At 40.6% G+C, this 22,983-nt stretch overlaps 2 protein-coding genes across 3 annotated transcripts in view; one reads left to right on the forward strand and one right to left on the reverse strand.

The window, feature by feature from the left end:
* MED12L (mediator complex subunit 12L) overlaps positions 1–22,983 on the forward strand; it is a 313,136-nt gene that overhangs the window by 115,038 nt on the left and 175,115 nt on the right. The gene's annotated exons all lie outside the window — the stretch shown is intronic.
* The window catches only part of P2RY14 (purinergic receptor P2Y14), a 55,237-nt gene that overhangs the window by 2,647 nt on the left and 29,607 nt on the right, over positions 1–22,983 (reverse strand). Inside the window, exons 1-2 of one of the 2 annotated variants that reach the window (XM_024769080.1) lie at positions 20,821–21,032; positions 4,263–4,367 (exon numbers count right to left, since the gene is read on the reverse strand). The gene's annotated coding sequence lies outside the window, so the exon portion shown is untranslated. Of the gene's footprint in view, positions 1–4,262; positions 4,368–20,820; positions 21,033–22,983 lie in introns of those variants that run through there. The other variant, XM_024769081.1, reaches the window with a different exon arrangement.

Genomic DNA, 22,983 nt, shown 5'->3' on the forward strand with positions numbered 1-22,983 from the left:
TAGACATAGGACTATGTCTTACAAGCATACACGTCCAACTATAACTGGTATTTTTGGTATAGGATTATGGGTACCTTTAAAAGTTGAGATATTCTGTGGGGTTTTTCCCCACAGAATTTAAAAACTGATTTGCATTATTTTTATAAATTAGAAAACAAACAAAAATGATAGAAAGACCTTAAGCATTCTGAGAAATGCTCCCCAAAGTACATTCTAGATCTGTACTGTCCAAATGGTAGCCACTAGCCATATGTGGCTGTAGAGGTCTTGAAATGGGGCCAGTCCAGATTGAGATGTGATGGAAAATGCACAATGAATTTTGCAGACTTAGTACGCAGATAATAATGTAAAATATCTCAATAGTTTTAATATTGAGAATATGTTGAAATATTTTAGGAATATCCCATTAAATGAAATACATTATTAATCTTAATTTCACTTAATTTTACTTTTTTTAAGAATATGGCTACTGGAAAATTTTAAATTACCTATGCGGCTTGCATCATATTTTTATTGGACGACACTACCCTAGGTATTACCCAGAACCTTCTTTTGTTAGAGAATCCTGTGTAGTCTTCACTGATGTTGGACATGATGATTTATGGCACAAGGAAGATTAGCACTCTTTTGAAAGATTATTTGATACATCTAAGAAAATGTCTACTGCCCATCTTATCTGTAATGTCAACATCCTGTTTAACCCTTCATCCGTTGGCCCTTGCCCTCAGGATAAAGTCCTAACTCTTTAACCCTGAGCTACCAGAAGTCCCATCTTGGTCTGATCCCTACTAATTCTACCTCCAGTGATGAGTTCCTGCTGTTCTGAACCCTTGTACCTCGTGTGTTCCAGGACTTCTCTCACCTTGGACCTTTGCACAAACTTGCATTTGTATGAAAGACTCTTTCGCTACCTTCTTGGTTGGCTAACTTCTCTTCATCCTTGAGGCCTCAGTTTGGATGCCACTTTCTTTAGGAAGCTTTGCCCTCCCAAGCCTTGGTTGGGGTGGATTGGGTGTGAGGTCCCTTGTATGTGTGCTCCTAGTTCTGTGCCTTTCTTCTGTCACGGCACTTGTCTCTCTAGCTGTTTGTTTTTTGTTTCCTCTACTACTGTAAGCTCCTTCAGAGGAGAGAGACCATGTCATTTTTTTTTTTTTTTTTTTACCATTGTATTCCTAGCATTACATTTAGAACATTAGATATTTAAAATATTTGTGAAATAATGAAATGCAATCTGGGAATATAAGACACGAGTCCCTGCTCTTAAGAAATTTACATCTAGTCAGGGGTCATGGGAAAGAAAGATTGTGGAGAACAGTGGGTTCCTTGAGGACAGAGAATGTATCTTGTTTATCTTTGTATTTCTGGTGCCAAGCATGGTGCTTTATACACAGTGAGTGAAGGGCTGTGTCAGTAAAATTAAGGAAGTGTGAGAAAGTAGAATTTGGAAATGTGGAATATGAGATTCAGTCACATTGCAAAAAAAAAAAAAAAAAAAAAAAAAAATCACACATGCAAACTTTGTGTGCTGTTTCCCCCAAAAGAATATGTTGCTTCTGTGTACTCTTCCTGCAAGCATATGGCAAAACTAGTTACATTTCTAGCAATTGATTTTGCCTGTCCTTGGACTTCCTTTGAAAGGAAATCTAATCCCCTGCCCACTTGGCTCTGATCATAATGGGTTTGTTTGCAGGTCCTCTGTGGCCTGGTTCATATATTAGATGGTAAGTGAAGGGGCCGTGTTTTCTATTTTTAACTGTCCACTGTGGCAAAGAGTCTATATTTAGTAAATAATTGGTCTTGTCCCCTGATAGTAAGGTGCAGCTTAGTCTAAGAGCCAGTCTCACAGAGCTCAAGAGAATGCTCCCAGGGGTCCCGGTGCTGGGGACACAAGCCCTTCGGCCAGTGTGGTGCGGGGATCATGATGTGTATTCAGTAATTGTTGGATTCACTGGAGTTTAAAATATAAAATTTTTAAAAAAGCAGATGTGAATACATTTTAAAGTAGAGAGAAATATTAGCTATATAATATACAACTAACTACTGAAATAGTGAAGCATTTCCAGAAATGATTTAATGAGTACCAAATTTCTCTCTTTACAGAAAAATTATAGAAGCCACTGTATATAGTAATAGTGAAGAATTTCCCAGAAATGATTTAGTGAGAGCCACCATGTCTTTCCTTTCCTTCTAGAAACCTGTATAAAGACATTTTCTCAGAATCTCATGACTTTTGTCCTTTCGCACTGCAATATGTCTGAATGTAGCCTGATGCCATGGGTCCACAACTCTGACCCTCTGGTTCCTCAGAGGGTCAAGAATCTGAGCATATATGCTTTGCCATGCACCTCATGCCTCCTCCTTTCCTCACTTTGAGGTTGATGGAAGGGGCTAGCTAACCGAAAAAACTTCTAGAGCCAGAGTGCCTTCTGAAATGAAGTGAGTACTCAAGGCTTGCTTGGGTCTTTCCCTCCAAACGTCTTCTTGCTATTTTGGGCTGTTTTTGAGCAATGGCAGATCAGAGTCTCCGTTTGAGACATGTTGACTGGGGGAAGAAGCAGGGCATCACTGCTGCTTGTGCTGCTGTCTGGATGGATACAGCAGAGGCAAATTAAAGGCTCATTCTACCTAGGTAATGAGCTAATGGTAAATCCGAGACGATTTTAGTGGCAATACGCTCTTAAGTCTGTTTTTCTTGAGCAGTAGTGTTGATGGCAGGGCACTGTGACCTCCAGGTACATAATTTATCATATTTGGTCCTGGTGACTCAGAGTGTGGCAGCCTTTTCTACAGTGATGGATCAAGAGATGTGTGGAAAAGGGGCTATCTTAAGGTATCTGTGGCAAGTGAGGCCAGTTATATATCGAGACCAAAAGGCAGGGATACACGTTAGATGAAAAATAGGACAAGCTGATAAAAGAGACATGTATTCCTTTGACCTTGTAACACCTGTCCAGTCTCCTCTCCTTGTCTTTAGTATAGAGGTGATTTAATATCCCGATAGAGACCTACTAAAACTTCAAATCATTTCACAGATGGAGGAAATAGTAACATACGGATGCTGATTTTATACGGTAACATAAAAATAAAAAGAACCAAATAAATCAGAAAGAATGTCTTGATGTGGCCCAGCAACCCTCCATTCCCTGCCCCAGGCTCTCAGCTGATTTACTATTTCTAAGCAGGTTGTCCCAGCCCATCAAAGACAAGAGACAGGCAAAGGGGGAGAAAGAAAGAGGAAAAGCACCTCTGGATGATCAACCGAAATAAGGGACATTCTGTGGAGCCAGTTTGTGGAAGTGTAGCCAGCCCTGCCCATGGACGTTACTTCTGAGATTACCTCTGAATTTCTATAGTGAAAGTGGTCATTATGTTAACCTTGAGGCTTCAGGTAACATAAGCACAGCTCCCTGAATTCTTGAGACTTCATTTAAGAAGGATTTCAAGATAAACCGTAATGGGGGGGAAAGAAATATATATATATACATATATATACATATATATATATACACACACACATAAAAGAAGAATGTGTGTGTGTGTGTATATATGTGTATATATATATATATACACAGCTGAATCACTTTGCGATATAGCAGTAATTAACACAACATTGTAAATCAGCTATACTTCAATTAGAAAAAAATATTATAAGGCTTCAGCTTCTCTTAGGTGGAAATCTTCCTTGTTCCACAAATCCAGGTAAAGGAGAATGAAATGACTTGAAACGTTTTAGTCTATATAAACCGTCACTTTGGATCTTTGGTCACGTAATGGTCTGGTGGATCTATGAGACCAAAAGACAGCCGTTAATGTGTAATAAGAGCCTATGAATTGCTTTCTCTCATCTTTTTTTTGCACAGCTAGAATATCAATGGCAAAGTTTCATTTTAATCCAGATAGTGAGCGCTGTTGTTCCTAGTGAAATGTTAGGTCTCAGGATTGGGCTGCATTCGTATTTTCAGGTTGTAGAGTATTGCATATAACCTCAGGGCTCTCTCTTTGGGCAGAACTTAGTTGATACAGGACCAGACAAGGCGATGCTCGCTCCGGAAATACAATCATCTTAGTAAAAACATGCTGAGTTCATTACTCATCCTCTGTGTAATTACACACAGTGACCCACTTTTCTCTTAAAATGGACCACCTTCCACTGTTCTGTGTGCTGTAATTCTACTTTCTCTGAAGAAGGGAAGTTATTCCTTCGTAATATTTTGATGAAATTAACAAAGCTCTTGATAACGGGAAAGGATTTGTTCACTTACGTTTAAAAACTTTTGTCTGATATGAGGTTTCCTTTCAGTGACGTAATTTAGCCTAGTGGGCGCTTGTCTTCTTGAAGTGGCCAAGGTGCTTCTTCGCTAATGATCCTGTATTGTAGGAGAAAAACGAAGCTTTAATTAAGTTAAATAAACGCCAGAATGTTTTTATTGAAGAAGTATGTGTCGTAGCAGCGCACTTGCTTTTTAAATACAGCTTGTATAATTGTGCAATGTTTCAACGTGCGTTTTTGTTGTTGCTTTACTGAACTTCGTTTTGGTTGTCACTATGGACGATTACTGATGTGATGTAGACCCTGTAAACCCTTTACTTGAGAGGATTGCATATGAAGTGTTTTTAGTTATTGGTTTCTTTCTCCCCACCCCCCACACACTTTATGGGTTTGGTTGCTCAAATCAGCTCATTTAAATTACTGAAGTTAACAATTGACCATTTTAGCTAGGAAATCATAGGCAGGCTTTTTTTGTTTCCTGGTGTTTTTTTTTTTTTTAACCTTTGTACCATTGACATTCTGGGTTAGATAATTATTTGTCATGAGGACTGTCCTCTGCATTGTAGGATGTTTAGCAGCATTCTTGGCTTCTGTTAGGGGCCAATAGTATCATCTCCCTAAGCTGTGAACAAAATGTCCTCTGGGAGGCCCGATTGCCCCTGGTTGATAACCACTGGTCTACTTATGCATGGACTTTGCCAAGATAACATCTGAAAGCTATATTGTATGATAGGAAGAGGATAGGTTTGGCAGAATGGTGGTTGGGTTTGGTTCTGCCTCGGTCTAGGTTGTCACCTTTCTAAATTCTTTAAGGCAACCCTTCTCAGACTTTAATGCGCATACATATTTTCCCAGGGCTCCTGCTAAAATGAAGACTCAAGATTCCATAGGTCTGGAGCTGGGTATAATGTTGATGCTGCTAACCCAACGAGTACTCCTTGAAGAGCAAGTTTTTTTGTTTTTTTTTTTTAAAAGACTGTACGTAGGGGGACTTTAATAAATATTTGGTGAGGAGGGTAAAAAAACAACCTTATTTTTCTTTGCTGTAGTTGGGACTTGAGGTAGGAAAAAATTACATTAAAAGGAGCCTGAAATCTAAGATTTTTCTTAGAGTTTACTCATTATACATTTCATCATAATAATCTCATCCTTCTAGTCTGTAAATATAAATAGATATTTTATGGAGAACCAGTGGTAAAAAAAAGCATATTTACCTAGAATAGCCCTAAAAGGTCATGAAGTTCTCTTTAGAAACAAAACAAAGAGATGTAGTTCTCTGTGGTGGAATATTATATTTGATCCAGGTCAGTACTGAGCATGTTCTGGTCAGGAATGATATCTTCTAACTTCAGGGAACTGCTTACTCCCGGAGAAGGAAGGAGGGGCAAGGGATGCCATAGGGTGGTTGGACTTTAGTTGTATTTGCGGTATTTCACCTCTTAAATTCTGAAACAATGATGCCTAAATATTACTATCAATTAACACGGGGCGATTAAGTGTATTGGTGTTAACCAACATTAGTTTCTGTACTTTTGTGTACTTGAAATAGTTCATAATTAGAAAACAAAAATATATATGGAGGGACTTTCCTGGTGGCGCAGTGGTTAAAGAATCCACCTGCCAATGCAGGGGACACGGGTTCGAGCCCTGGGCTGGGAGGATCCCACATGCTGCGGAGCAACTAAGCCCACGCGCCACAACTACTGAGCCTGTGCTCTAGAGCCCGCGAGCCGTAACTACTGAAGCCCGCGTACCTAGAGCCCGTGCTCGGCAACAGGGGAAGCCACCGCAATGAGAAGCCTGTGCACCGCAACGAAGAGTAGTCCCTGGCTCGCCGCAGCTAGAGAAAGCCGGTGCGCGGCAATGAAGACCCAACACAGCCAAAAATAATTAAATCAATTTATAAAAAAAAAATTCAATAAAGAAAATGTATTTGGAAAATGAATTGCTTTCAAATCACTCTTTAATCAGTACCCACCTATGATGAGCATTTTCCTTCCTGTTCTTTGTTCAGTTCTTATCTGACGACAGTCTGACAATTCCTTCTCTGTCCTTACAGTCCAAACATCAAAAACTTTGATCCGAGGTGCCCCAAGATCTTTTCATATGAGATAAATATTTGTTTCTAGATGATTCTTCTAACAATAGAAAGTAGTATAGATGTGTGTAATCGTTGTGTACATTTCTGAACTTACTAAAGCCATTTTCTTATTATTGCTGCTTTTATCTCCCTTGCTGTAACGTGTGACTTTGTTTTTTTTCCTCTTTGTGGTGCCAATATGTGATATCCTAGATGGTTTCCAGAACAGTCATAAGGGTTGAATAGAAGGAGAATTTATATATGGGCTACTTATTCAGTCTTGTAGTCATATTTTATAACATTTTATGTTATTCAATACTTTATAACATACTTTATATTTTAAAAATATTTTATACTATTGAATAGTATTAATTAATTCTTAAGTCTGTCATCAGGCTTCTGGCCTTTCTTATCCTATGGTCGGTTGAATATTTTAGAATTTCTTGCATCCTCACTCTAGGTCCTGCCTCTTTTTCCCCGACATTGTGACTCCTTAGGAGTGGGTCAACAGAGTCCTCTGCTTCTAGGTCATAGACCTGTTCAAGGAGAAGTCACTTTAAGCATGCCAGTTTATTTCATAGAAGGGGGTCGGAGGGGAGGGAGGGAGTGTTGGGCAGAGAGAGCTATCGGGCACATGCACCAAGACACATGAGAGGACAGCACAGCAGGGGGGACACGGATTGCCCAAGCTCTTGAGTAACATGATAGAGCCTTGCCAATCAGTTACTGTTATCACCATTTTGCAAATGAGGAAACTGATGCTGAGAATGGTTAAGTAACTCATCAAAGGCGAATTGGGCACCTAATATGTGGCCAGACAGTATTCAAATCTATGTCTATTCATCTCCAAGCCAGGTCTCCTCTACTCCTGAGGGAGCTCGGGGCAAGCGTGTTTTGTTTGTGTTCATGAGTATGTGCATGTATTGCAGGCCCTTCAGCATTTTTCTAGAGTATTGTTTTTAGGAATCACTTGTCCAGTATTGTTTTTGAGGGAAGGTGGACATGTGCGTGTGAGTTTGTGAGTATGTCCTTTTCGATCTAGGTGTTAAAGGTCTGCAAGGTGTGGATGCCTTCAGTTTCTCCAGTTAGTCTCTGGGTACCACTGCATACAGAAACTCCGTAACGGATGGTGAGTTAGTATGATGGTAAGCTGATAATGATGCCCAAACCTAGTTTTTTACTTTTAATTCCAACCACTTCCCTTAAAATACTTTTCGCAGAACTCTTAGCAAAGTGCAAGACTGGCACCTCCTCGAACTCGGGTCAGTCTTCACATCTTGTGGTGATGCAAGCAGATCACGGGAGCTGGGGGAGAGGGCGAGGTGTGGCACAGATGCCAAACTTCTGGGGCCATGGAAATGGCTACCCATCCTAGCCTCCGTACCAGGAGCTGCATCTGGATTGTCAGGATAGGTGTTGAGGGATTTTCCACCTACAATCTTTGGTATAGCCCAGGGTTTCTCACCCTTGGCACTACTGACATGTTTTTGAGTTCCAGTTCTTTGTGGGTGGTGGTCTGGTGCATCGTAAGATGTTTAGCTGCATCCCTGGCCCTATCCACTAGGTGCCAGCAGCACCCGTGACTTAAGACAAGGAAAAATGTCTCCAGACATTTTTTTAAATGTTCCCAAGTTGAGAACTACTGTAATAGCCCCTTAATGGTAGTTGTATTTGGTATCATTTTGATATAGGAATAGAATTTTGTCAGCTCTCTCATTGGTGCTAAACCTGAACTGTATGTTGAGTAACTCAGCAGCGATTAAGTAATTCACATGCTTAGGTCTTGGAATGGGAAGTGGGCTTTCTTTACAGCTCTGTTGGAATAATGGGCAGACACTGCAGTATAATGGTTAAAAGCATGCGTGTTGGATGTAGTGGACCTTGGTTAGAAATATGGCTCAACTTCTTAGTAGCTGTGATATTGGAATAGTTACAGAGTGCCTCCATGTTTCTGTCTTTACATCTCTAAAGTGAGAGGGTAGTGGTTGCTACCTCATAGGGTTTCTATTCCTGTAAGAATCAAATACCTGGTGCCTGGCAGTGTATGACTCAGAGGAAACGTTGGGGGTTCAGGGAGTGACTCAGCTGACAGTAGACGAATCGGAGGTCCCTGGGACTCTCAGCCGGCCAGGACTTCCCCTGGGTCAGGCTCCCACGGTGTGCCCTACTTCCTCACGTTTATTTGAGGTCGATGTTCTTCTGCACTGAAACGCAGGGCTGTGGTGTGCTCCAAACCTCCTCGGGAGTCTGGCCCAGCAGTGCTTGCCTCGGGGAAGCTGGGGGAAGGCCATTCTTCTTATGGTCCCTGGGTTCTCGTCACAGGAAGCGGCACTCAGCAGCAGGGAGTATGAGTGAAGTCCAGAGCGTTTCATGCACTTACTTGGCAGTCCACACAGGCCTGCATTTTTGATGTGAGTGATGTAAAGCTGTGAAACTCCTGTCTTCAGAGTTTGGGGAACTGATTCCTTTCTCTATCTGGACTTAGATTGAGCTGTTAGGATTCCTGACTTAATTTTTTCCAGCCTGTTCTTCTGCAGCATTGTTTTGGAATATGTGGTTCTATTCCCTGGGGTGAGGCAAGGGAATGAACCTCTGACCTCTTTTTGCTTTACTGAGATGGTGTTTGCGTTTCTCAATCAGGCGTGCAGTACTCAGTTCCTCAGATCTAGGGGCTTAGGGCCTTAACGCATATCCCTTTGCCAGGGGGCTGGGGAACAGATTTTCATTTGTGAGGAACCAACAACTTTACTTAGCTAAATATCAGCCAGGTATATGTTTGTTCAAGATTGAGGCTTGCATATCCCAAAGGAAAAGAATATAAATATCCAGAACTTTAGATGGGAGTGGAAACACTATAGAGAAGTGATTCTCATACACTTTAAAGCCTAAAATTCATGTACTTCCTACCTGTTGGAGGAATCAGTAACCTTTGATGCAATAAAATACATTGTTTCACTAACTTATGAATTGGGAAATGCTTTAAATGAATTTGTATTTTATTAAACACAGCATATGACAATGAAGCAACTACATTCATTTCAAAATGAGTAGGACTTAAACGTGAAAGATGCATTTTTATGCAGCTTATAGATGGTGCTCAGAGTACACATGGAAAGAAAGACCTTTGCTTTTTATGAGTCCGAGGCCCATCCCAATGGGATCCATTGTTGAATGTAAGTGTCCTCTTTAGATCAATACATTAGTGATTGTTTCACTTTTCATATGGATTTCAATATGAGTCAGTCATATATGTTTTGAGAATGCTATCTTACATCTTGTCGTGCCCTATGGGAGCTATTAGATGCCTTTTCATTATTGCCTCAGAGGTAATGTCTGAACGTACGGAATCTGATAAGAAGAAGTGCTCCTTTCTATCTGTACCATGAATTGAATTTCATGCTCATGACCTGCTTGGACCAGGACCAGCTTTATTTTACTCCATGGTGGGTTTTTTTTTTTTTTTCTTTCTTTTTTTAATTGCAGCCTACACTGACTTCCTTTCTAATTTTTCTTTATACATTGTTGCCTTCCTCTTTTGTATTTTCAGGCTCTCTCTCAGTCTAGAGGCTACTTTCCTTCAAGGTATAAACCTCCACAAGTTCTCAATAAAATTTGTAGGTCTTGAAGTCCTGATACCCTAATAGCTATAAACTTGCTCAAGCCATTTCCAACTTTAAATAACAAAAGTAAAAAATCCTCTGTAGGTGGAAAAGTAGCAATCTCCATTATCAATGAGATTATCTTGTTTCTAAGTATCGCTACCCACTAACAGGGACCAAGGCTCCTTGGGGAAATGACTGATTTCAAATCAGGCACAGGGAAAGGTGAGTTGATACCTTGCAGGCAAAAAGCAAGGAAGTGCTCAGACCAATGAGGAAGTGTTAAGGGGGGGAAAATGAAAAAAAAAAAGGACATGGGAGCTGACTTGGTGGCACTTTTAGATTCCACAGTTTGGATATCAATAAGAAGGACAGTAATAGATGAAAGTACTTTTAAAAACAAACCAAATTCAAGAGTTGATAGTGATATTAAAAATACAGATGAAAAAGGGAGGATGAAGACAGGGACAAGCTCTTCTTTGTAGAAGAATGTCAGCTAGAAAAGGTAGAAGGAATGATAGAATTAGAAAGTCAACAGTTCTCAACCTCAGTGTCATAATTGATTCAGGCAACAGTCTTCAGTGTTTGTGAAAAGTCTCTTGGCGAAAGGTTGTAGGAGAACAGGATGTTCCAATCTAAAAGCATCACCCACAGATCACTTAGAATAACAAAGAAAAAAATGGTACCTTTTCATCTGGCGGTCACTGAATGATTGAACTTACCAAAAACGGGATAATTCGATATTTTGCCTCTCAATATGACTCAGTTAGATGTACACAACCTACCTTGTCAAAAAGCTAATCATGGATAAACAATTGGACAAATTCAGAACATGGATCATTCTATAAAATAACAGCCCAGACTCTGTAAATAAATCAATGTCATGAAAAGCAAACAGACATGATGGGGTGGGCGGGAGCAGTTCTAGATCAAAAGAGGCCAAAGAGAAATAATGTGCTGTATGAACTGTGATTGGTGGCTGGGGGCGGTGGAGGGTAGCACTAGAGAAATTATTTTAGGGCACTTGTGTGAATCTGAATACAGACTGTATATTAGATGGTGTTATTGAATTGTCTTAAGTTTTCTAGGTATGGTAATGGCGTGGTTAACTAGGAGAATATTCTTAATCTTCAGAGATGCATATTGAAGTATTTCGGAGGGAAGGGTCATGATTTTGTGCAACTTATATTCAAAATGGTTTAGTAAAAGAAATGTAGTAGAAAATTTAGTAAAAGAAATGTGTGTATACATGTACTTTTCTGCTGGTATATGTAACTATATACGTATACACGTGTATATATATGCATACGTATATGTATGTATCGTATGTTGTGTGTATTAGTTTTGAGGGAAGGGTCCCTAGCTCAGTGCCTGACACGTAGCAAATGCATAACAGTCCCTCAGACCTCTCTGCTACCCTCCTTACCTTTGCTTCTCATTCACCTCTGGGAGTTTCTCTGCCTGTCCTTAAATTGGTGTTTCTTACTCTGTTCCTGGCCATCTTCTCTTCTCATTCTCCCCATTCTTCTAAGCCAAAATAATCTTTGTTAAGAACATTGCTTAAAACTGTCATCTATAAGACACACTTTTCCTTTCATCTATCGCTTATGCCTTTGGCACCTGTTATCAGGATAGCGTTCTTGGTGTTGGGAAACCTGCCCTTTTAGGGCCCAGAGTCTGGTGGTTCTGGCCTCTGAGCAGCTTCCTCTCCCATCCGCACTGGGCACCTCCGTTTCCTGCGCTTCTGCATCTCCCACAGCCCCGGACGCTGCGGAGCCTGGCTGCTGCACCTCCAGCGCTCCTGCTGTTGCCTTGTCATCTCTTTCCCTCTCATCACACTGTACAGCAGTAACTGCCATCCGTGGGGAACTTTGCCTGGTACCAGACACAGGCAGTGGTAATTGCTCTTAAAAATACCTTTGCTTTGGGCTTCCCTGGTGGTGCAGTGGTTGAGAGTCTGCCTGCCGATGCAGGGGACGCGCAGGGGACGCGGGTTCGTGCCCCGGTCCGGGAGGATCCCACATGTGGAGCGGCTGGGCCGCTGAGCCTGCGTGTCTGGAGCCTGTGCTCCGCGATGGGAGAGGCCACAACAGTGAGAGGCCCGCATAACGCAAAAAAAAAAAAAAAAATACCTTTGCTTTTTAATGGACTGCTTGATACTTTGAAAAGAATTTATGCAAAGAAACTAAAGCACAACAAAAAGACCACAGTGCTGACTTGAGAGCCGGAGCCTCACCAGTACTCCAGCTTCTCCCTCCTCCCTCCTCCCTGGGCTGTGCCTTCCTCCACTGAGAGGGGATCCTGACCTGAATTTTGTGTTTCTTATTTCCTGCCTTTAAACATAAATGATTTTAAATCTACAGGAACATAGATTCCATTATAAAAATTGTTCATGGTTCATGGTGTGTGTAGTGTTCCAGGACTTTTTTTTTTTTTATACCCAACTCAGCATTATGTTTCTAAAGGAATTGGAAAGTTCGGAAAAGGAATTGGAAATAGTTGGGAAAGATGAAGGTTCACTCACCCTATAGCTGAGCATTTTAATTCCTAAGTATATGCCCTAGAAGTCTCTCTTCCAGAAGCATACCAAGTATGTATGAGAATATCCACCTACAAGGATGCTCATAGAAACACTGTAATGGCAAAAACGTAGAAATAGCTCAACTGATTATTAACAGGAAAAAGGGTTAAAAAAATTTAGTGAACTTTTGTGCGGCACTGAAAATGAACGAACTACAGCTGTGCACTTTTAAATCCTCCAGTAGACCTCCTAAGACAGAAGTAATCTCATATTATAGTTAAGGAAACTGAAATCTAGACAGCTTGAGTAACTTGTCCAAGGTGTAAGAACTAGTGTATTGTAGAACTGAGACGTGGGTCCAGGTCAGTGTCATTCTAAAGCCTTAACTACGAGGGAATATTGTTTCCTGTTGACAAGTCGTATTTTTATTAGCTTGTCTGTTCTACTGCATGGAGAGAGAGCTTTGTATTTTCATCTAGCTCAGCAAATAGTTCATAGTAGAAGTTGCATGAATTTCTGATGGATGACCTAAAACATTGTTATTTTACCTAGGAAGAAAGCTGTGTAAGGGAGCTTAGTGGCGTGAACAAGTTCTGAGATGGTAACCAGAGCACCTACAATTGAAACCCAACTCTTTTCAAGCCCCCAGTGTCTGTAGCATCTTACCTGTATGCTCTTACCTTGGTTACATGCCTCCCCTCTAGTAGGTGGCTAGGAGAGGCCTGGCAGATATAATGTCAGCATAACTTGGATTATTACTATCCCACAGGGGCCACAGTTGCTCTCCTGGTGGACAACAGAGGCCTCTCATCAGCTATGTGGCTTTTTTTTACCTATAATATGAATCTGCCCAGCCCGCAGCAGCAGAAGTGCCAGCAAGCTTGCTTCTGTCTCTCGAATGTCCCTGACATGGTCAGCCTGTGGGGAAGTGCAGGTATGTTTGTGTGTATGGGGTAGGGGTGTAGAGAAGGCGAAGTAGCGGATATTTGCTCCCTTTGGCAAGTAAGCCAGTACGTGTCACGAGACATCATTGTGCTGCTTAGTGTTTTGGCCCAGGGAAACAAAAATTGAAAAGAAAAGCAAAACTTAACTGCCTAGCTACCCCCTTGAGCTTTTCCTTGCCTGCCATCCAGCGCTGGACAAAGCTCTGAGCAGGTACATTCTTTTGCTCTGTCCCAGATAAATCGTGAAAGGCTTCTGTTCCTTTGTAAACTGGCGGGGGCTCTTGGCAAGGGTCTACAGACATGACCACAACCAGGTTTTGTCAAGCAGTGCGTAGGAGTAGTAGGAATACCCAGGTGAATTTGCTTTCACACTGTCACCACGATGATGTTGACACCCACTTCTAGAAAGGTGAACCTCACTGGGGCAGAGGTGCTCGGAGCCCTGGCCTCTGTCTGTGGCGTTGTCTGTCTCTAGCATCTTACTGTGGCTGCCTCATATTGGTCTCTGTTCAAGCGTCACCTTCTCAGGGAGGCCTTCCCAGTTTACGACACCTGACACAGCCAGGAGCGTAGGCAGCGCTCTACACCCTCTCACCATGTTTTGTTTTCTTCAGAGTGGTCTTCGTTATTTAAAGTAGTGTTTATTTTTCAATTTATTTCTTCCATCATCCCTCCCCCCCCCCCCCCTCATTCCTACTACGCTGTGAAGGTAACCTTCATGAGAACAGAACTTATTTCTCTTGTTCACTGTTAAATTAGTGCCTGGCATATAGTAGATGTTCAATAGATATTTACTGAATTTATGAATGAATCTATCTGTACAACTTTGGTCAAATGAAGGACTTGATTTACTTAACTGTCAAATGATGAGTCTGTTCAGGACCTCAGAGTTTTACAGTTTCTATGTGCGTAATAGGTTAAAATGTATAGATATCTTTTAAATTCGTTGGTGCATAAAGTTGGATTCACCATAGTCTTATATAACCATATGGCGTATTCTTAGCACGCAAGGTTGACTCTAAAATTTTTATTTTGTTATTCTTTTTTTTTTTTTTTTTTTTTTTTTTGCGGTACGCGGGCCTCTCACTGCTGTGGGCCCTCCCGCTGCGGAGCACAGGCTCCGGACGCGCAGGCTCAGCGGCCATGGCTCATGGGCACAGCCGCTCCGCGGCATGCGATATCCTCCCGGACCGGGGCACGAACCCATGTCCCCAGCATCGGCAGGCGGACCCCCAACCACTGCGCCACCAGGGAGGCCCCTATTTTGTTATTCTTCATTATGTTAATAATTTCCCTCAAACTCAATAACCAAAACAAAAGCCAAGACTTTGACAATTATGTGCTGCATGTAACTGAATTCTCTTTCTTCCCACATGCCGTCTCTCTGGCCACCATGCACCCTGAACCCCATTTTTTTCATTCTCTCGCGGTTTTAAGTTGTTTTGTTACATCTGTATGTATTCCTAAAAGTGTGTTGTATGTATATGTGTGTATGAAATTGTGATTTTAAAAGAAACATATGTAATCATTGAGTGATTTCGATCGTTTAGGTTTAGATACCACGTGTTGTCCGTGCTGATGCGCATTGTTGCCGTAATTCATGTGTTTTGGCGACTGTAAACATTCCATCGTCTGACCATGCCATGGTTCATTCATTCAGTTTCCTATGTTTGGGATGTTTCCAGGTTTTTGCCCTTCTGAACCATGCCAAGGTACATATCCTTGACGTCTCTTGATGAACATGTGAAAGAGTGTCTTGTGTGTATAAACAGAGGATTTAAATTGCTGGATCATAGGTATATGAACGTTAAACTATAGGAAATAATGCCAAACTATTTTCCAGAGTGGTTGCAAATCCTCTGTGGATACACATCTTCTTCAATGTTTCCTATTCTCGGATATAAAATTTTTTGCTTATGAAATGTTACTACATTGTGGTCCTGATTTACATTTCCACGATCACAGTGATACGGGCATCTCTTCATATGCTAATTGGTTATTTCCATGAAGTGTCTAGTCATACCTATTGCTCATTGTTCTTTTGGGTTGTTTGTACTATTATTGATTTGTAGAAGTCCTTCAAATATTGTTGATACCTGCTTTGTTGGGTATATGTATGGTGAATAGCATCTCCCAGATTGTAACTTGTCCGTTTTCCTTTAAAAGTATATTTTGATAAACAAAAGTTATGAATTTTAGTATATTCAAATTATCAATTTTTTTCCCCCCCAAATTAGTGCTTTTTTGTATCAAAAGAAAATTTTCCTATGTCAAAGTATCAACTGAGGTGGCTTCTGGTTATATTGGAGACACTGAAGAAAGGACCCTGTAACAGGGTTTGGCTTTAAATATAACAGAACTATAAAATAGCTAAATGCAAATCTTGCTCAACAGACCTGCATCCTGCCCATGCTGGAAACAGCATTCAGGTAGTGGCTCCAACTTTGCCTTTCTTTTTTATTTTTTAACATCTTTATTGGAGTATAATTCCCTTACATTATTGTGTTGGTTTCTGCTGTATAACAAAGTGAATCAGCTATACATATACATATATCCCCATATCCCCTCCCTCTTGCGTGTCCCTCCCTCCCACCCTCCCTATCCCACCCCTCTAGGTGGTCACAAAGCACCAAGCTGATCTCCCTGTGCTATGCAGCTGCTTCCCCCTAGCTATCCATTTAAATTTGGTAGTGTATATATGTCCATGCCACTCTCTCACTTCGTCCCAGCTTACCCTTCCCCCTTCCTGTGTCCTCAAGTCCGTTCTCTACATCTGCGTCTTTATTCCTGTCCTGCCCCTAGGTTCTTCAGGACCACTTTTAAGATAACGGTTCTTACATATGGTCTGTGGGACCATGGAGTCCTTGACACTTTCAGGGGGGCCATGAGGTCAGCCCATTTTCAGAAGAATACTGACATGTTGTTTGCCTTTTTCACTCACTGTGCTGACATCTGTAGTATTGGTGCAAAAGCCACAGTGTGTAAAACAAACCTGCTGGTACCTCAGCACAAATGAAGGCCATGTACCCAACTGTCTGTCCTGTAGTCATTGCCTACCTTACATCCATGCAATCTTAGTAAACAAACAAAAAAACAACAACACAAAAAATAAAAAACTAAGTTAACTTTACAGTGACTGTTGAAGTAATACATATTGTCCATTTGATTAAAATGTGTGTCTTTGTAGGAATGGTTCACAAAGCACTTCTGTATATGATGGTTGTCTAGAGGAAAAACACTTGAGTAAGTTGCGAGTTGAATTACATGCTTTCTTCATGGAATGGACATAAACTATAGCAGTTCATACTTGAGTATTTGGCAGACATTTTCTCAAAATTGAATGAACTGAGCCTTCAAGTCAAGGAAGACAAATAGCATTACTTTCCAGTACTTAGAATGAAATCAGTGCCACTATCAATACTATTTTTGATGCTACATGATGGAAAGTATCTATACGTCAAAATTCTGGATGAATATACCTCTCCAAATGACCAAGGATTATATGGTATAAAATCTAGCAGGGGTAAAAGATTTCTTCCAAGACCAAGTTACACTAAAGGATTTTAATGTAACAGAAATATTCATTGATATGAATTTAGTTTCTATTTTGCAAACAGCCTTTAAGAAACTGCCACTTTTTGAGTTTTGGTGTGGTACCAAAGAAGAAAATCCAGAAGGCTATTAAAATACTTCTTCCTTGTCCTGTTATATATCTGTGTGAAACTAGATTTTCTTCTGTTTACTTTAACTAAAAGTACATTTTAAAACTGATCCAATGCAGAAGTGGATATGAGAATTTAACTGTCTTAGGCCAGATGTTAAAGAGATAAGCAAAAATGTAGGATAGGGGCTTCCCTGGTGGCGCAGTGGTTGAGAGTCCACCAGCCGATGCAGGGGACACGGGTTCGTGCCCCGGTCAGGGAAGATCCCACATGCCGTGGAGCGGCTGGGCCCGTGAGCCATGGCCGCTGAGCCTGCGCATCCGGAGCCTGTGCTCCGCAACGGGAGAGGCCACAACAGTGAGAGGCCCGCGTACTGCAAAAGGAAAAAAAAAAAAAGTAGGATAATGCCACTTTTCTAACTAAAACTTTTGGAGGGAAATATAATTATTTTTCATAGAAATGTATTATTCATGTCAACATTTGATGCTATTTTTAAAGCGAATTAAATATTTTATGAATTTCAGAATTTAAATTTCTAATATAGTAAAGATTGCTAGGTATAACAACATAAAAGCTCTTTGGGCTTCTCGGTAGTGTCCAAGGGATCATGAGACCAGAAGTTTGACAATTCTTGGCTAACATATATTTTGCTCTATTTTCTAATAAGGTTTTGTAGGGGTTAGTTTGCTTATTTTAATATGTCAGCTCTTAATCCGTCCAATATGTGGCCTGTCTGTAAATACCAAAAAAAAAAAAAAAAAGACACCAGACCTTTATGAAGAGTGATTAAATGAAAAAATGTGTATAACTTCCATCTCTCATTGTAATTCCTACACATCAGATATCTTTCTTTTTTTTTTAGGTTTTTGGTAAGGTTGTCTATTTGGTTATCCATCCATTCACCAAACATATGAATTAAGCAAATAATACCTCTCATGTCTTCCTCCCACCCCTTTCTGTATGGGACCACGACCTGTGGGGCTCATGGGCCCTGACCCAGATCTCCACGCTTCCTAGCTGTCAGGCCTACTGTTCTGGCCTGGAGGGACCAGCCTCTTTGTTTACAGTGGTCACTGATGGTTAGTTAGTTGGCGCTCAGTAGACATGTTGACAGGTACTCACTACTTGGGTACTGACATGGTGCCCAGTTTTCTGTTGGAATGACAGGAGGTAAATTGGGAGAAGTATTCATTTCCCCTTATTTTATGAGTTCTTTGGCTCCATGAGTGTCAGAATCAACTCAAGAAATTTCCTATGGGATTTTACTCTTGCCAGTACTACCTCTAACTTAATAAGTTACTGGCAAGGAAGAGTGAGGAATTCCATTTTTACTGAGTAACTCTTAAGGTGCCGGGTATTAGCATGTCTCAGTTAATATCTTAGTAGCTCTTTGGGGTGACAGATGGAACAGAGGTAGATCAAAGAGGCAAAGGAGCTAAAAAACAAAACAAAAGGTAGCTCAGGCTCACAGTAGATTCAAATTCAGCTGTTTGTCTGCAAAGTGCCTGCTTTTTCGACCAGGTAAAATTGCCTCTCTAAAAACTTGAGTCCCAGTATTATTGACTGTTTCATACAATGTGATTCCTAGCATTATTGTGTGAGTACCTAGTTAAGGGGCAGAGCAGTCTTGCATCTTCAGCTTTTATTTGTGTATAAATCATAATTTTTATTGGACACATTTATCTCCTTAGGTCAGAGACAAGATGGGGTAGGTGAAAGGGCATTGGATTTGAGGCCAGATGACCTTTTCCTTTAAATTCAATCCTTGGTCTTTATTAGCTGTATTATCCTATTTGCATCACTGAACCTCTCTGGACCCCAGTTTCCTAGTCAGTAAAACAGAGGAAATGATAGAAGTTCTTTCCCAGTGTAATTTGGCTGCTGGAAGCACCTAGTTTTGATAACAGAATCTGTGCAAAGCCTTTAAAAGCAGAGGAGTACCTATGGGGATAATTAGACGTACTAGGTCTCACTAGCATATAAAAATTATGTAAATTATTGATGTTTCCCTCGCCCTTCGACTTCTGGGGCTACCTTTTAAGACTGTTTTCTTTTTTATTAGGATGAGTCATAAAATTGCTGATATTTGACTATTTTTTATCTGCAGAAAATGTCCATTTCATACGGTTAGGCTAATGCTGATACATTTAAAATAGTTTTTAGTAAAATTACACATGAACAGTCAAAATAAAATCTATATAGTTGTACCAGAGGGCATAGGGCAAAAAGTAAAGAAGGCTCAGATCTTGGTTATGTTTTACAAACCAAAGTTTTACTCTGGATTTTTCTTTCTCACGCTATCTGATGGCACATGTGAATCCCTAGTAGCCAGTGAAACGTTTTGTGTTGAAGAAGCACTGAAGGCCATGAAGCATCTTCCCCAGAATGGGTGGGTCTGATACCGAGAGTTGGCCTGAATGGAGGAAAGAGGAGTTAGTTGCAAATGCCAGTCTCTTCATTTTAATTATGTTAAGTGTGAGATCTACCTATATGTCTAAATGTCTACACTGTGTATAAATAGATAGGTTTTCTCCTGTGAATGCTTTCTTTAAGCGGGGAGAACTGGCAGGGAGGTGGTAGGTATAAAAATGAATGAGAGAAGACGTAGCTGTTTCTCCATTTAGAGAGTAATTTATTAAGAAGGACGTCACAACTTATAACAAATACTAAATTTAGTGATTTTTAAAATTTTCGTTGGCAGAGGGTGGGAGCTGTTTGTCGTTGGTCAATTATGCGCTAAACCTCCGCCTTCTTTCAGTTGCTTTCAGTTGTAAATTCTTACAATTTCTCCAGTAAATGGGGCTCTTTAAAGAAAGATATTTTCTTTTTGGCTGGGAAATAAACTGGAATGGATTCTAAGCACAAATTAGGTTTTAAAATTATCTATTAGTTTAGGTTCTATGGAGTTTACTACTCAAATTTCTAGAAAAACAAGCAATAGAAGTTCCACAGGTTACGTCCCTTGTCCCTGCCATCCACAAATTAAACTAAAAATGCTACCAATGATTGATATTTAAGTGTTACATGAAATCTCAGAGGAAGAAATCAGAAGTTAAGAATCCAGGACATGAAAATCAAAACTTATAAGACACTAATAAAAGCTAGAACAGCACCTATAAGGCTTATTTAATTCCTGTTTTTTCCTTTGAAAATCAATTGTGACTCACCGTTAAATCCACACCGGTAGCCCAGGCATTTACCGTTTCAGAGAAGATGTAAAATGCTTCCTCTCATGAAGTATTTCACTTTGGTTTCAGTTTTTAGTGAGGTTGTGTCTTTTTGTGCTGTTAAACCAAACCTTCTGCTTTTCCCTCCAGCATTTTAGTTCTTTATTGGACTCCCTCAGCTCTGAGGATTACATCATAACCCAGCTGTATTTATGCCCTTTACCATATCCCAAACTGATTTTAACTCACTATCCACATACACACAACACTGTCTTATATTCTACAAGCAGTAAGATTACAAATTGTTTAAAATAGGAATTTCTGAAAGCCTATGCATGAACTCATGAAAGAAAATTGTGCTTCATGAAATTAAAAAGAACATTTACAGAGAAAAGTTAATTGGACTTAGTTTAGTCTTTGAACCTGGAAAAGTCAAATCTCACCTGCAAATCTGTCACTCTGTTCATTCAAAAAAAGAATGTAGGACATTACGAGCACAACAAGCCATTTTACAATGGAATCACGAATATTTAAATCTTTAAATAAACCCTGCATTGGATGGGCTTTTCTTACTTACCAATTTATCCAGTCTCTTATGGTCTCTGAAGGCAAGACTGGATCAGCCACTGAGCGTAACATCTGATGTTGAGGGAAATCTACTTTGCTTTCTGCCTGGACTGCTGGTGTTGACCAGTGGGAAATGCTGCATTAGCTCTCAAACCAAAACATTTAAAGTGCTCTATGAAATGTTGACATCTCGCCAAAGGCTTGAATGTCAAGTACCACAGATGTCCAGTCCTCTTTGGAGCCCAGCTGTACTCTGTGCTTCTGTGAATTGAATCTGATTTGTGCTTAGGGTGACAAATGATCCAGGCTTGACCAAATAGTAGCTGGTATGAAACTGGGTACCAAGAGAGAGGAGAGAGCGACCCGGTAAGCGAGAGCTCCAGCCAGCAGGAGGCTGGATCTTTCCCACGCCTGGCCATGACCTCTGCCTGTGACGCTGTTGTAAGAATAGCTTCTGTATTTATTGGGAAGTATTTTCAAGTTGTAATTCACACGGCTTCACCAACTCCTTGAAAACCGTTGGAAAACCAGAAAAAAATAGTTGAGAGTCAACCAGACCAGAACATTTCTCACTTTCAGGGGAAGGAGTGGGGGAGGCTGTGTAAGTAACATGTTTACTGGAGCGTCTTGACCAGCAGGGGGCAAGATCATTATCAAATGAGATGAGAGATTGAAAGGACCCCAAAGCTCTCTCATTTGGACTTGGGTGATTTTCCTCTCTAGCCTCACCCTGTTCTGGGTGTGGGGGGAGGACAGACACGTGATGCCTGCTGGTGCCCGGCCTACTCCAGGTGTTATCCTCACATATTCCCAACCTGGATTTCGTGCTGTTGGGTCTCCTAATCTTTCTTCAGGTTTCCCTCTCCTCTTAAATTTGGTTTTGTTTGACCTTCATTTCTGGATTGTTTGCTTATTTAACAAATTGTTGCTGGGATCCTTTACTTTTCTTACATAGTTCTCTGGATTAATGCAGTCACAATGCATCTCTTGGAGGAAGAGCCCAAGTCTCCCATACTGTGTCTACTTTATTTATTTATTTATTTTGGGGGGCATGTTTGGATAATTTTTTTTTCATTGGAGTATAATTGCTTTACAATGGTGTGTTAGTTTCTGCTTTATAACAAAGTGAATCAGTTATACGTATACATATGTTCCCATATCTCTTCCCTCCTGTGTCTCCCTCCCTCCCACCCTCCCTATCCCACCCCTCTAGGTGGTCACAAAGCACCAAGCTGATCTCCCTGTGCTATGCGGCTGCTTCCCACTAGCGATCCATTTTACATTTGGTAGTGTATATATGTCCATGCCACTCTCTCACTTTGTCCCAGCTTACCCTTCCCCTTCCCCACATCCTCAAGTCCATTCTCTAGCAGGTCTGCGTCTTCATTCCCATCTTGCCCTTTGGTTCTTCTGACACTTTTTTTTCTATTTTTAGATTCCATATATATGTGTTAGCATAAGGTACTTGTTTTTCTCTTTCCAACTTCACTCTGTATGACAGATTCTGGGTCCAGCCACCTCACTACAAATGACTCAATTTCGTTTCCTTTTATGGCTGAGTAATATTCCATTGTATATGTGTGCCACATCTGCTTTAGCCATTCATCTGTAATGAACACTTAGGTTGCTTCCATGTCCTGGCTATTGTAAATAGAGCTGCAGTGAACCTCGTGGTACATGACTCTTTTTGAATTATAGTTTCCTCAGGGTATATGCCCAGTAGTGGGGTTGCTGGGTCGTATGGTAGTTCTATTTTTAGTTTTTTAAGGAACCTCAGTAGTGTCCTTCTTTGTGTCTTGTAATAGTCTTTGTTTTAAAGTCTGCTTTTTCTGATATGTGAATTGCTACTCCAACTTTCTTTTGCTTTCCATTAGCATGGAGTATCTTTTTCCATCCCCTCACCTTTAGTGTCCCTATGTCTGAAGTGAGTCTGTTGTAGACAGCATATGTACGGGTGTTGTTTTTGTATCCATTCAGCCAGTCTTTGTCTTTTGGTTGGAGCATTTCATCCATTTACATTAAAGGTAGTTATCAATATGTATGTTCCTTTTACCATTTTCTTAATTGTTTGTTATTTGTAGATCTTTTCCTTCTCTTGTGTTTCCTGCCTAGAGAAGTTCCTTTAGCAGTTGTTGTAGAGCTGGTTTGGTGGTGCTGAACTCTCTCAGCGTTT

Source organism: Neophocaena asiaeorientalis, unplaced genomic scaffold, assembly GCF_003031525.2.
Source record: "Neophocaena asiaeorientalis asiaeorientalis breed wild unplaced genomic scaffold, Neophocaena_asiaeorientalis_V1.1 scaffold118, whole genome shotgun sequence".
Classification (NCBI taxonomy): domain Eukaryota; kingdom Metazoa; phylum Chordata; class Mammalia; order Artiodactyla; family Phocoenidae; genus Neophocaena; species Neophocaena asiaeorientalis.